Source organism: Pelodiscus sinensis, chromosome 3 (genome assembly GCF_052426305.1).
Source record: "Pelodiscus sinensis isolate ZL-2025 chromosome 3, ASM5242630v1, whole genome shotgun sequence".
Lineage (NCBI taxonomy): Eukaryota > Metazoa > Chordata > Testudines > Trionychidae > Pelodiscus > Pelodiscus sinensis.
Window position 1 is genome coordinate 165,483,076 of NC_143054.1, and position 15,958 is coordinate 165,499,033.

The window sequence follows — 15,958 nt, forward strand, 5'->3', positions numbered from 1 at the left end:
GAGGTCCACGATGTCTGCACTAGACCAGGCAGGTGCCCGCCTCTTGCTGACCTGGGCAGGCTCCTGGGAGCCATCAGCCCGGTCCTGGGAAGAGGCTGAGGGCTGGGTGGCAGCGGGTGGCTGGCTCGAGCCGTGCCAGATGCAGGATCTGCTGGCTGGGTGCTGGCAGGCTTGCACCTGGCACGGGCACCGTAGCCAGCCCGTGCCCCTTTAAGGGCTCTGGGGCTGGTAGGGGGGCAGAAGAGTTTCCCTGGTGGTGCCCAGAGTGGCCACCAGGGAAAGCTGGGGAGGGCTAGCCTCCCACTAGTTCGAATTAAGTGGCTACACAGCCCTTAATTCGAACTAGTTAATTCGAACTAGGCGTTAGTCCTCATAAAATGAGGTTTACCTAGTTCGAATTAAGCGCACCGCTAGTTCAAATTAAGTTCGAACTAGCGATTTGCATGTGTAGCGCCTATCAAAGTTAATTCGAACTAACGTCTGTTAGTTTGAATTAACTTTGTAGTGTAGACATACCCCAAGGGTCTGTCTACACAGCAGCATTATTTCAGAATAACTGACGGTGTTTCGAAATAACAAAATGCACGTCCGAAGGTTTCGGATTGTCAGAGAAGCTCTGGACTGAGCCTGAGGCAGATGCGTGGGTTACACAGAGGGGTTCCGGGCTGGGGCAGAGGTTCAGGATGTGGGCTGCAGTTGGACACCACTTACTGCAGGTGGCTCCCAGGTGGTGGGGCAATGGGACTAAGGCAGATTCAGCCCCACCCTGGCCCTCTGCCACTCCTAAAAGTGGTCAGCATGTCCAGCAGTGGCTCCTGGGGGGAAGGGGCAGGTGGCTCTGCATGCTACCTCTTGTCCGCAAGCATTGCCTTTCCACCTTCCATTGGATTTAATTCTCCAGTCCTGGCCAATGAGAGCTTCCGGGGCATTGCGTATAACCCACGCACCTTCTGGATGTGGTTCACTGTCCCATATAGTGGCATTGAGACCACTTACAGAGAGAAAGAATGAGTTTGCCCACCTGGATTTTATCTCAAGCTGTAGAGGCTCATGCACTAAGCTCCAGAGGTCCCAGGTTCAGTTCTTCTTGCTGTGGCTATATGTGCCCACAAAGCCAATGTGTGGAAACATGCCCTGTCTCCTCTAAAGGCTGCAGGGAGGTGCCTGATGCTTCCTGGAGAAGGGAGGAATCTCTCTTAGCCCCACTGTGCAGCCAGACTATTGGCAGCTGAACTCCCAATTTGGCAGCAGGAGCTTCCAGGAGATCAAGCCTAATTCCAGGAGAGTCCCAGCCAGTAATCTGCACATGAATAGAAAAATGAGAGGGAATTAATTTTATGTGCACCAATACTGAGAGAATGAGCAGATGTGCACCTCTGCAAGCTCCTTTCATCCCTAAACCCTGTCTTGTTCCCCCCGTCTGTGGAAATAGGGTACAGGGTGGGGAGAGAGCGAGATCCTGACATCAATGCACCCCTCTTCTCACTCCCCCACCTTGCAGAGCAAACAGGAGTCTCCTGGGGGGTAGCTCCAAGGCAGAGCGCAGGAGCTCTGGGAGGAGGGGCTGCTGAAGTGCCAGCATTTGATCATCTCCTGGCCAAACCAAACAGGATCACCTGTCAGAGATCTATTGGTTGGTGACCACTTCTCTAAACCTTCCCTGAGACCCAGAGCCATGAGAGAGACCGAGACAGAGAGATGGATCCTATCCTACCCCAGCAGACCATAAAGCCTCCTGAGTCCCATTATTGTCTGGTTTCACTTAAAATCAAATTATACTATTTTCCTGACTTAAAAAATATTTTTAAATAGTTGAAAGAAGGGGAAGGATTTGAGAAGGGTGGAGTGAGGAGGGGAGAGGGTTGACAAAGAGAAAAATCTGAAGCTGTTGAAAATTCTCCTATAGGTAAGTGTGGAGGCAGTTTAATAGAACACAAAAAAGGCCAAACCAACTGGCTGGAGGGAGGAAAAGCCAAAGTGAAGGCGCATCTTTTGCCCAGCATGGAAAAATGCTAGCAGGAGCTTCCCAATTAGTCCATCCTATGAGAGAGGAATTGACAGGTTGTTTTCCTCCCTGCTACACAATGCTACTTCTCTCCATTCACATTCACTCTTCTGACTGCCTGCAGAAACCCTCCAGATTGTGTTAGCTGAAAGGTGGCAATCCACACCTTTCAGATTGCTCATTATCATTGCTATGGGACCATTGAGCTGAATCTAGACAGAACCCTCTGAGAAATGTAGGACCTACATTTAGGTTTGATGGGAAAAGGGAGGTCCACTGAAGGCATTATGAATAAATGTTTTGGAGGTTTTAAACATATTTTCATTTCTGTGAAAACAATTTAGATTTTTACAAAAATCAAAAGTTCTCTTACACTGTTGGGAATCTAAACACAACTGGATTGTTCTAGTCCATGAGCCCCTACAAGTGAAACTGACTAAAACTAGAAAGTGAAACTCACCAGCCTACTTTCATTGTCCCTGATGAGCATTCTAATCTTTTTAGATTCTTTAAACCACTCACATCACCTTCATATCAACAAGGAAATGGCACAAGTAGTGACAAGTGAATTAGATGTTTAAAGTTCTTTCAGTGTTAATAATATGCATTAGAAAGATAAGGTGGGTGAGGTAATATTTTTTATTGAACCAGCTTCTCTTGATGAGAGAGACAAGTTTACAAGCTACACAGAGTTCTTCTTCAGGTTTGGGAAAGATACTTGGAACATTACAGCTAAATACCAGGAATGATTCAAGGTGTGGTAGCCTATTAATACCTCTGTAGTCACAGGACAAAAAGGTGTGTGTGTGGGAGGGAGAAGTTACTGGGTTAGAGATTGTTCTAATAATAATGTATTGTTTATTACAACCACAGTCTGCAACCCACTAACTCCCCTTTTTCACAATCAGTAGGTTTTCGTCAGAATCATTTTTTAGTTCTTTAGTGCTGTGGCTCGCAACATTTCCAAACTACAGTACTGTACTCCTTTCAGGAGCCTGATTTGTTTTCTTACCCTCAAGTTTCACCTCACTAAAACTACCAACTTACAAATCAGACATAAAAATACAGAAGTGTCACAGCACACTGCTACTGAAAAACAGCTTATGTACTCATTTTTACCATATAATTATAAAGTAAAACAGCTGGAATATAAATATTGCACTTACATTTTGTGTATAGTACATAAAGCAGTAGAAACAAATCACTGTATGAAATTTTAGTTTGGACTGACTCCGCTAGTGCTTTTTATGTAGCTTGTTGTAAAACTAGGCAAACCTCTAGGGCTATGTCTATGCTATAGCCTCTTGCACAAAAACATATGCAAATGAGGCAAAGCATGGAATATCGCTGCATCTCCTTTGCATGATTAATGAGGCTCTGTTTTTGCACAAGAGGCATTTTGCACAAAAAGGAGCTGTGTAGACGGCTCCTTTTTGTGCAAAACCCCTTTCTTGCGCAAGAGTTGTTCTGCTGGAAAAATTGCAGAAGAACGGCTCTTGCACAAGAGGGAGGTTTTGTGCAAAAGCCTGTTGCGCAAAAACGGAGCCTCATTAATTTTGCAAATGAGGTGCAGCGATATTCCGCACTTTGCCTCATTTGCATATTTTTTTGCGTAAGAGGGGGCAGTGTAGACATAGCCCAGGAGTATGTGTACCCCAGCTGAGAACCACTGTGATTTTGTGAAGCTGGTCTGCAGGATCAGAAATGCAAGTATGCAATATGTAACACTGAATCTACTAGTGTGACTGATTCTGAAGCTTTAAGACCAACAATGGATAATTTGCAAGCAATCCTTTTATATTATTATTGTTATTGTTACAGCTTTATTATTATTATTAATGTTTCCATAGGGCCACTGGGCACCACCCTCAACTCCATCATGGTACATGCTATACAGTAGGAGTGGGTAATAATTTTTGATGGGGGGGCCACTCCAAGAATTTGGAAAGAGTTCAAGGGCCGCACTCTTCCATGGTATAAATGGAGGAAGTACGGGGTTTGGGATGGACGTTGGGTGCAGAAGGGAGCTTGGGGTAAGGAAGGGAGTTTGGTGAAGGAGGCTGTTGTGACTTGGGGAACTGGACTGGGGTGCAGAGGGTTGCATTGTGACCTAGGGTAGGGAATTGGGCTACAGGGATTTGGGTTGTGAGCTAGGGCAGGAGGGGACTGTGATCTGGGGCTGGAGATTGGGGTGCCAGATCTGGGAGGGGATTATGGGTACAGGAGGGGGGCAGAGGATTTGGATATGTGGAGTCGAGGGCAGGAGTGGGGGGCAGAGGGTTGGGCAAGGGAGGGGCTGGGGTGCCACAGGCAGGGTCTGTTGAGAAGACTTACCAGACAGCATGGTGGCTTGGTGGGCTGAATCCAGCCCACAGGCCATATTTTGCCCAGGCCTGCAGTACAGGCTCACAATGAAAAGAGAATCCTTGCTTCAAAGAACTCAGAATCTAAGGGTATGTCTACACTACAAAGTTAGTTCGAACTAACGGACGTTAGTTCGAACTAACTTTAATAGGCGCTACACTAGCGCTCCGCTAGTTCGAATTTGAATCGAACTAGCGGAGCGCTTAGTTCGAACTAGGTAAACCTCATTTTACGAGGACTAACGCCTAGTTCGAACTAGCTAGTTCGAACTAAGGGCTGTGTAGCCCTTTAGTTCTAACTAGTGGGAGGCTAGCCCTCCCCAGGTTTCCCTGGTGGCCACTCTGGCCAACACCAGGGAAACTCTATGCCCCCCTCCCGGCCCCGGACCCCTTAAAGGGGCACGGGCTGGCTACGGTGCCCGTGCCAGGTGCAAGCCTGCCAGCACCCAGCTAGCAGACCCTGCACCTGGCACGGCACAGAGCCACCCACCCGATGCCCCCCAGCCCACCCCCTCTTGCCGGGACCAGGCTGGCGGCTCCCGGGAGCTTGCCCGGGACCACAAGAGGCGGGCACCTTCCTGGGCTAGTGCGGACATCGTGGACCTCGTCCACGATCTCCTCACTAGGCACAGGAAAGTGGCCGTCTAGGGCAGGAGAGCTGCCAGCCTGGCCACCCAGGACCAGGTGTGCATGAAAATCAAGGGGGTCCACTGAGACCCCCGACCCTGAGCCCTGAGCTTACAATGGCCGTACTGGGTCAGACCAAAGGTCCATCTAGCCCAGTAGCCTGTCTGCCAACAGCGGCCAACCCTAGGGACCCTGGAGGGGATGGACCGAAGACAATGACCAAGCCATTTGTCTCGTGCCATCCCTCTCCAGCCTTCCACAAACTTTCGGCAGGGACACCACTCCTACCCTCTGGCTAATAGGACTCCATGGACCCAACCTCCATCACTTTATCTCACTTCCCTTTAAACTCTGTTCTAGTTGTAGCCTTCACAGCCTCCTGCAGCAAGGAGTTCCACAGGTTAACTATTTGCTTTGGGAAGAAGAACAACTTTCTCTTACTAGTTTGAAGCCTGCTACCCATTCCTTTCCTTTGGTGTCCTCTAGTCCTTCTTTATGGGAACTAATGAAGAGCTTTTCTGTATGCACCCTCTCCACCCAACTCCTGCTTTTAGAGCCCTCTATCCTGTCCCCCCTCCGTCTCCTCTTTTCTAAGCTGAGAAGTCCCAGTCTCTGTAGCCTCTCTTCATATGGGACCTGTTCCCAACCCCTGATCATGTTAGTTGCCCTCCCCTCTCCCAGCCTTTCTCTTCCCCTCTCCCACCTCCTTTTCCCAGTCTCCCCCAGTTTTTTTTCAATAAAGACAGAGTCAATGTTGGAAGAAACGTTATCTTTATTTTGTACATCAATAAGAAGGGGGGCTAAGGAAGGGTAAGTGGAAGGAGGTGAGGGAGGAATGGGGTACGAGCCCCTGATGGGGAGGACTGGGCTGGCTCTGCGGGCTTCTGGGGGTGGAAGCTCTCCTGCAGCCCCCCAATTACTCCCTCTCCCCAGATGGCAGCCTGCGGCAAGTGCAGCCGGGCTGATGGCCGAGTGGTGTGATGTGCCCAGTGTGGGCACTCAGGGCACTCCAAGCCAGAACTTCTTTGCAAGCGGGGCACCCCTTAGAACTGTGTGTCCGGGGTGGGGGTCGGGACCCTTTAAGCGCAGCCCTCGGCTAGCCTGAGACAGCATCTCCATGCTCTAAGTCCTCCTTTTTTGCCCTGCCGGCACTTCTTCCGGCCATCCTTAAGCCCTGTTCAGAGTCCACTCAATGTGGACTTGCTAGTTCGAACTAGCAAAACGCTAGTTCGAACTAGTTTTTAGTTCTAGACGCGTTAGTTCGAACTAGCTTAGTTCGAATTAACTAATTTGAACTAAGTTAGTTCGAACTAGCGCTGTAGTGTAGACATACCCCCAGTCTGACATGATGCAACATCTGGCTGATACACATAGGGGTGAGGGAGGTAACGAATTAACAATAAAGTGATTGAGTTTTCCTCCAGTAAGCAGTGGTCTCAGCTCCCTACTTGCCTAACTACTGTCAGTCAGTGGGTATTTGTGGCTGTCAAGACAGAAGTGAGACTTAAGAATGAAGAAGATAATGGTTTTCTGTCTTTTTCTCCAGTAGCTTTTCCTACTCAAAGAAGATAGTAGAGAGAAAGAGTGAAGATGTCATTCATTCACTTGTGATGCACTTTTCATATTTCCAAACAGACTTGCAAATGACAGAACTAATTTACAAATGTTAAGAAAAAGGAAAAAATAGGTCAATTATGCTTCATTTATCATTAAACAAATACATTTTAACCAGCTATTTTAGTACTACAGATCAGGATATTATACTCACATTAGACACATTAAACAAATTAATTTAGGCATTTATTACTTTTGCCTTGACAGTATGAAGGTAAAGTGTTTCTTTCTCTGGATACCCTTTCTTACTTGTTGGAGCAGAGAGCATTTCCTTGTATTCTACTAAATATCGTTGATTGTGAACACAACTTTAATGTAAAACATCCAAACCAACCTGGATTTTTGAAGCTGTAAATGTACATCTGTTAGAATGTTTACAAGTTGCACTGGGCAGGTTGTAATTTATCATAAACAGCTCCAGGTTTCTGAGTTTAAAGTTATTCCTCCTCCAACCTGCAACCCCAGACAGAGTTACTGACAAAAAGTAATGAGAGAATGTGTGAGTTCTTGTCCATTTTAGGTACAATAAATCCTCAGCAATTCTAGTTTCCAGGTGGTGCATACAGCACTATGACAACCCCTATTCACAAAGGCATGTCTTCTCGGACTGAAAGCTTTGCCCTTAATAAGACATGCTGTGGCAGATGTTGCTTTTGTCAGGAGGAGAAAAGCCTCTTTGTCCAGATAAAGACAACTGAATCCTCTTCAATGAAGGCTGTGTCTGAAGGGAGCAGAGCCAAACTGAACTCCACTGCTCCTAACGATATCTGAGAGTTCCCACTTTCAGTGAAAATGTGACCACCATCATTATCTCCAGCTTTTCAAGCTCCTGATTCCTCTAGCTAGGCTGACACTCCTGTGGCCAGCATAGGGTTCAGAAGCTAATGAGATCAACAATCAGTGGGGATGACAGCCAAAAACTCTCCACTGACAGGGTCTGATGACTGGAAAAGACAGAGAACTATCTAATAATAATAATAATAATAATAATAATTAATAAAGCTACACAGGTATCACCTATCATTCTGTATCATCTCTGCAACTGTTACAGACTCAAATTGATTTGAGAACTATGGGCTCAATGCTGACACCTCTGGGCAGACCTAGATATAGCGCTATGAGATTTTGGCCAGCCACACACAGTTAGGGGAAGGATGAAAGGAACTTTTTGTGCCACTGTGTTGGGAGCCAGTTAGAATCCTGTTAGGAGGCTGGGAAGGAGGAAAAATCCAGACATTCCCACCTATACAATAGTTACCTAAAGGAGAGATGAGGAGAGGTCCCTAGCTTGTCTGCTCCTTCTCTCTCTCTCTCTCTCTCTCTCTCTTCCTCGCTCTCTCTTCCTCCGCAACCTATGTTTTGAGGCTGATCAAGCAATGCACCCTCTTGAAAGGTAGTGTAGCAGGTCTGCCCATATACACTGCCTGGGAGCCCCAAGAAAGAATTCTGAATACATCAGCACAGGGGCTCCAGTAGCTCTGTGTCCCTGTTATAACACATCTAATGAACCAAAGGATGCCTAGGCCAGATTCCAGCCCTGTTTGGTGGGATCACTTCACCTGCCACTGAAATGCAGCTACCTCTGGGGCCGAACATGGAAGTTGTTTAATAGTGCATAACAGCCAATACCACAGTTTAGACAGACTGTTGTAAACAACTTTACAGTTGAACTGCCTGCGAAATTTTGTCAGAGAAAAAAGTAACTTCCAAATTGGAATTTAGCCAGAATTCTGGGCTTAATATCATGACCTTTGCAAAGATTGCCATGGGATCTTTCCTGGTCACTGGTGGTTAGGATCTCATTCTAGTATAACTCATCTGAAAGATGACACTACCACTGGTGGCTCAGCATGCTCTAAAGTTGTGTTGAGGCTCTGATACAATATTTGCTCAGAATGCCCCTAGTGAATAAAATAATGAAAAAAGCAGCTAATTATATAGAATAATGCCAGCGGCTTTTGCCCTTTCCAATTATTTGTTTTATAAACTTACCATTGTGGCTGCAGAAATACCTTGTATGGAAAAGTACTGTGGGTCTTCACCGGGATGAAGCCAGTAGAGTTGTGTATTCATTTTTAAAAAGAGTTCTATAGAAAGTGCTTATTTGTCTGTTTAAAAATCCTACTTGTAAGGTTGTAATCCTCTATTAATCCTATAGGACTTTCCCAACAGCGCAATATAGTGGGAGGCAGAGAAGTAGCAGAATGAGAGGAAAGAAGTGAGTGCTGAGGAGGGATATGAAGGAGAAATATCTGTTATACCGGAGAAGGAATGTCAGCTGAGGCATGTACTGTGACAAGATCTTTAAGGCTTCTCTTTTTTTTACTTGCTTCCCATTGTGCTCTTGGCTGGCCTCTGGTGAGCTACCCACTTCCACCTGTTACAAGTCACCCTTCCATTGAGTGGATTTCACAATACCCATCCACAGAAACCAGAACAAGCATAGGTGCCTAGGTCCACAGACACCCTTAACTTTGCAGGCACCTGAGTGGGAAGCTACCCACTTGGGTTAACTCTCTACAGAGACAGAGGGCCATCTGAATTTACAAGTCAACCAGCAGGATTTTTTTGAAAAACAAGTTGTTTTAGCTAAGGAATTCAAAACAAAGAGAAAAATGACTAAACTAGCATACGTCTTCTGCCTAGGCAAGGGACTTGACTAGGAGTCAAGCAAGTAAAGGCTATTTCATCTTACACATACAGAATGGGAAGCAACTGTCTGGGAAGGAGTATGGCAGAAAGGGATCTAGGGGTTATAGTGGACTACAAGCTGACTATGAGTCAGCAGTGTGATACTGTTGCAAAAAAAGCAAACATGATTCTGGGATGCATTAACAGGTGTGTTGTGAGCAAGACACGAAAAGTCATTCTTCCGCTCTTCTCTGCACTGGTTAGGCCTCAGTTGGAGTATTGTGTCCAGTTCTGGGCACCGTGTTTCAAGAAAGATGTGGAGAAATTGGAGAGGGTCCAGAGAAAAGAAAAAGAATGATTAAAGGTCTAGAAAACATGAGCTGATGGAATTGAGACAAGGCTGATGGAATTGAGCTTGTTTAGTTTGGAAAAGAGAAACCTGAGAGGGGACATGATAGTATCTAAAAGGGTGTTATAAGGAGGAGGGAGAAAAATTGTTCTCCTATGAAGGAAGGCTGAAAGAATTGGGTTCGTTTAGTTCAGGAAAGAGAAGACTGAGGGGGAACATGATAGCAGTTTTCAGGTATCTAAAAGGGTGTCATAAGGAGGAGGGAGAAAACTTGTTCATCTTGGCCTCTGGGGATAGAACAAGAAGCAATGGGCTTAAACTGCAGGAAGGGAGGTTTAGGTTGGACATTAGGAAAAAGTTCCTAACTGTCAGGGTGGTCAAACACTGGAATAAATTGCCCAGGGAGGTTGTGGAATCCCCATGTCTGGAGATATTTAAGAGCAAGTTAGATAAATGTCTATCAGGGATGGTCTAGACAGTATCTGGTCCTGCCATGAGGGCAGGGGACTGGACTCGATGACCTCTCAAGGTCCCTTTCAGTCCTAGTATTCTATGATTCTATGATCTTAAAATATGGAAAATGGGCAACACATCTTCCATTTTTATAATAAGCCAAAGTCCCCTCTGCTCTTACTTGTTGGCAGCCTGGCATAGAGTCCTGTGGGTGAAATGCCCATAGCTTTTCAGTTGTGAGCTTGGGCCTGTGTTCATTTCAGTGCTCATTCTCCCTGCTCTCTAGATGCTCCACACCAATCTGTCTTTGTCTAAGCAGAAAAACTTATCCCCAAACCCAGCTCTGGGGAGAACCCAGCTCTTTTGAATCCAGCTATGCTTTGTCTTTCTATTTTCCAGACTAAGCTAAGATGTGCATTATTCATCTACAATCCCCCAAAGGGGGGGGGGGTGCTTATCCCAGCATGGCAAACTTTTCCATGTAGATAAAACCAACTATTTCAGTTAAATATCAAACTATAATTAATAGATTCATAGATTTATAGATTCTAACAGATCTCCGTGATCATCTAGACTGGCTGACTCCTGAATAACATAGGTCATAGAGCTTCCCTGAAATAATTCTTGGATCAACTAGAGTATATCTTTTAGGAAAAAATCCAATACTATATATACAATATGATGGAGACTAATTTGGCTACACCTACCCTAGAGAGAGATCTTGGCGTCATTGTGGATAGTTCTCTGAAAACATCCACTCAATGTGCAGTAGCAGTCAAAAAAGCAAATAGAATGTTAGGAGTCATTAAAAAAGGAATAGAGAATGAGACAGATATTATCTTATTGCCTCTATATAAAACCATAGTACACCCACATCTTGAATACTGCATACAGATATGGTCGATTCGTCTAAAAATATATATTGGCTTTGGAAAAGGTTCAGAAAAGGGCAACAAAAATGATCAGGGGTTTGAAAGAGGTCCCATATGAAGAGAGATTAAAAAGACTTGGACTTTTCATCTTAAAAAAGAGGAGACTAAGGGGGAATATGATAGAGGTTTATAAAACAATGACTGATATGGAAGAAGTGAATAAGGAAAAGTTATTTACTTATTCCCACAATATAAGAACTAGGGGTCACCAAATGAAATTCATAGGCTACAGGTTTAAAACAAACAAACAACCTGTGGAACTCCTTTCCAGATGATGTGATGAAGGCTAGAACTTTAACAGGATTCAAAAAAGAGCTAGATAGATTGATGGAGGTTAGGTCCATCAATGGCTATTAGCCAGGAAGGGTAGCCTCTGTTTCTCTGGAGGTAGGTGACAGGGAAAGGGATCACATGAGGATTGCCTGTTGTAATCCTTCCCTCTGGGGCATCTGGTATTGGCTACTGTCAGCAAACAGGACACTGGGCTAGATGGACCTTTGATCTGACCCAGTATGGCCATTCTTATGTTCTTAAGAATTATCAGTGATGGAGGAATGAATTTGAGAATTTAAATTTGGCTTCTATATGTCCTTCTTATGCAGAAGTGCAACAAATTAATGGGGTCAAAGATTAACACAGGGATCTATCTGCAGGTGAAAGAATTTCCTATGATAATTGAATAGCATGGTGTAGTTTAATGTTACCAGTAGAGGGCTGTGCTCCCTCCCACCTAAGCCATTGTCTCTTTAAGAGTAATACAGTACTGTCTCATTGTGCTAAGGAGAATTCCCCAGTCCACTTTCCCTTCCTTCCTCTTGTAACTGCCAGTAAAACAACAATGCTTCAGAACATGAAATACATGTTGGGGGAGTGAGGGTTTAATGAAAAACAGAGTAGTTAGTCTTCAAACTACAATAAGGCTACGTCTATATTGGCAAGATTTTGTGCAAATACTCTGTAACGCAAGAGTTTTTGCGATAGAGTATTTGAGTAAGAGAACGTCTACACTGGCATGTGCCTTTGCTCAAGAGATGTGCTTTTGCACAAGAGCATCCGTGCCAGTGTAGATGCTCTCTTGCGCAAGAAAGCTCCGATGGCCATTTTAAACATTGGGTTTTCTTGCGCAAGAAATTGATGTTGCCTGTCTACACTGGCCTCTTGCGCAAGAACAGTTGCACAAGAGGGCTTATCCCTCAGTGGGAGCATCAGAATATTTGCGCAAGAAGCACTGATTTTATACATTAGAATGTCAGTGTTCTTGCACAAGTACTCGCGGCTAGCGTAGACAGATGGCAAGATTTTGCGCAAAAGACGTAGCCTAAATGTCTGGCTAGAGTTTTTCCCCCTGCTGACCTCCTTCAGAGAGAGAAAGTGAGAAAGGAAATGAAGCAAGAATAGTTACAAAAAGGCTGAAAAAGAACAGCAAATATGTTCTTTAGTTTGCCTGACTGCTGGAATACTAGCAGAGATACATGACTGGGTAAATACACTTGAATCACCTCCATGCCCCATGCACATCACCACTGGGACCTTTTAACTCTTGATCGGCTAGCTTCACTTGAAGAGGTATTGTGCATTGTCAGTCACCCAGCATAACTTGAGCAACTCCACCTGTTGTGCATGCATTGTCACAAGAGATCCTACTCCAAAACATGACAGAACAATCTTGGAAAATGTTCATCAGCATGTAGCAGGCCAGACTCAAAAATCAGTCAAGCCTGCTTTTCCAGGGGTTACCTTGACAGATCTGTTAACTCTCTTCCTCTTAAAGCAGTATACTTATCTACAGGTCCCCATTGTTAACAAGAATTCCCAGCACCATTACCCTTTTTCTTTTTTGTTATGTTGAGTTGTCACTTATACTAAAACAATTCAGAACAATGGAGCAAGTTAAGCTTTGGTGTATCGCCATGGAATCGAACTTTAGATAAGCAGAATGTAATTTGTGTTGCATGCTGAGGCTCACATCTGTATTATTACAAAAATGCCATGGACTCCTGAATGATCACAAATAGCCAGACCTCCGTTTTATGTCCCATTAGAGGTTCACATCATTATGTGATGTCTTAGATTCATAGAACTGCAGGGTTAGAAGGCACCACAAAGGTCATCCAGTGTAACCCCCTGCTAAAATGCAGGATTTCTAGTGCTTAAACCACCCAAGACAGCTGACTAGCCAACCACCTTTTGAAAGCCTTCAGTAAAGAAGCTTCCACAACCTCCCCAGGCAGTCTGTTCCATTCTCCTACTATTCTTGCAGTTAGGAAGTTTTCCCCACGTTTTAATATAAATCTATTACGCTACAGTTTGTCCTGCTCTTCGTGGCAAAAAGAACAATTTTATGACAGCCTTCTGAGGATCTGAAGACTATTATCATTAACCCTCTTGATCTCCATTTTTCCAAACTAAACATACCCCAGTCGTTGCTCATATTCTTTGCATTCCATCTCTTTGATCATCTCGGTAGCTCACCTCTGGATCCTTTCCTGGTTTTCTACACCATTTCTCTATATTAGTGACCAAAACTGGATACAGTACGCCAGCCGAGGCCTAACCAGTGCCAAGTCGAGTGGTACTATCACCTTCCATGACATGGGTGCTCTCCCTCTGTTAATGCACCCTAAACTGCATTTGAAGATCTGAAGACCCCATCACATTGCTGACTTCTGTTGAGGCAGTGATCCACCTCAACTCTCGGATTCTTTTTAGCAGTGCTGCTACCATGCCATCACCCCCATTCTGTATTTGTGCATTTGTTTTGTCTTCCCTGAAAGTAGCACCTTACATTTCTCTTTGTTGAATTTTTATTTTATTTCTCGATAGCCCAGTTCTCCAAGGGTATGTCTACACTACCCCCCTAGTTCGAACTAGGGGAGTAATGTATGCATACCGAACTTGCTAATGAAGCCCGGGATTTGAATTTCCCGGGCTTCATTAGCATAAAGCCGGCTCCGCCATTTTTAAAAGCCGGCTTGTTCGAACCCCATGCCACGCGGCTACACGCGGCACGGGCTAGATAGTTCGAACTATGTAGTGGAACGAGGCGTACAGATAGATCGGAATGGCTACATAGTTCGAACTATCTAGCCCATGCCGCGTGTAGCCGCGCGGCACGGGGTTCGAACAAGCCGGCTTTTAAAAATGGCGGAGCCGGCTTTATGCTAATGAAGCCCGGGAAATTCAAATCCTGGGCTTCATTAGCAAGTTCGGTATGCATACATTACCCCCTAGTTCGAACTAGGGGGGTAGTGTAGACATACCCCAATTTATCAACATCCCTCTCAATGTTAGTTCTAGACTCCAAAATATTGTCAATCCCCCTAACTTTGTGTCCTCTTGTGATGGTGAATGGGGATAAGGTGATTTTCATAAGGGAAGGAGGAGTTCTCCATAATATAAATTTCTAGAAATGGCAATCTGTATCCTGTCATCCTATTTCCTAATGAGGTTAAGCTAGTTGCATGCTACATGTAAAATGCACAGACAGAAACTGATAGAGAGAAAAGGTTCCGTGATCTTTCTGATACAGCGTGCATGATGATCATCCATCCATACAACCTACTGGCAAAGACCATTATTACCATTATATGTTCCTTTCAAAGTTCATGCTTTGTATTTTATGAGAAAGATGGCAAATCATCACCCTACTCTGTCAAATCGCCTTTGCTTCCCTCTGGTCCTCACTAAAGATAATTGCAGGGTTGATACATTCACAGCATTACTAATTAAGCACTGTGATACTAATTACACCCTTCCTTTAGTATTCAGCACTAGCAAAAACAAAAAAAGAAGGGCCTGGTTCTGATCGCTCTTAAACTAGTGACACTCAGGAGTCACTCCATTGAAAACAATGGAGTTACATCAGTGTAAAAACAGTGTGAGATCAGAACCGGCCAATGCTATCTACAAGGCATCCTAAGAAAGAATTACTTTAATTTTGTGCCTGTATTTTGAGATCAGCAAACCTTTCCTTGCAACGAGAATTTGTTGGAAGTATTTTAACCCTTCTCTTGCTGGATCTTCAACCACCAAATCTGTGGTGTTTCCTCTGCTGGCAGTGCTGGCAATGAAATCAGTGATATGCTAGGGGGAACCAGATACGCTCAGCAGTCTAGGAGGCACATTCTACCAGGATGCATCTAGCTTGTTCAGAAGCACAGGAAGTGGGTTCTGCCCAGACATGCCTAGCATAATCAACAGCACTGCAGGGACATGCTGTCCGGATGTACCTCCCCCATTCAGTGGCTATCACTACAATACATTGCAACATAGTTAAGTCTTGGTACATAGCAGGCTTGTTCACCTGGTTGTATCTAGCACATTCAGAAGCATGTAGGAGGCAAGGCCCTCAGGTGGTGTAAATCATTGTAACTCTGCTAATACATTAGCTGAGGATCTGGTCCAAAATATCCATAGTGCAGGGGGTCAGACTAGATGATCACAATGGTCCCTTCTGACCTTAAAATCTATGAGTCTATATCCAAACACACCTGGTATCAATATAAAAGTCCGCTTTTCCTGTGGGGAGGAGGAAGCATCTTTTGTACAGGACCTCAAAGCTAGTGAATGGAATTCAGGCTGCAGGGTGGAAATCTACTGCAGGCTGGGTGGAATTTTAAAGGGTCAAGACTGTACATTCATCACAGCAAGCATGTGCTGCACAAACTAACTTGGTACATTCATCAGCAAAACTAGGGTGTTCCCTCAGCATTCAGCAGCAGGTGTGTTCTACTTGAATGGACCTGATTCATTCAACTGTATAACAGATGCATCATAACGGGCTGTACCTGGCCCATCTGGCAGTAGTCAAGGCATTAAATCCCTTATTACTAATGCTACATAATCAGCTCATTGTGTAATTGCTGGTCTATCACTCTGGCAATACATTTTGTGGTGTGAATGTTTATGTGTTTTCATATTTCAAATATGAAACCCTTTCTTTGAACCATTGTTGTGTTTTGTGTGCTGAGTCCCAGTGATTGGG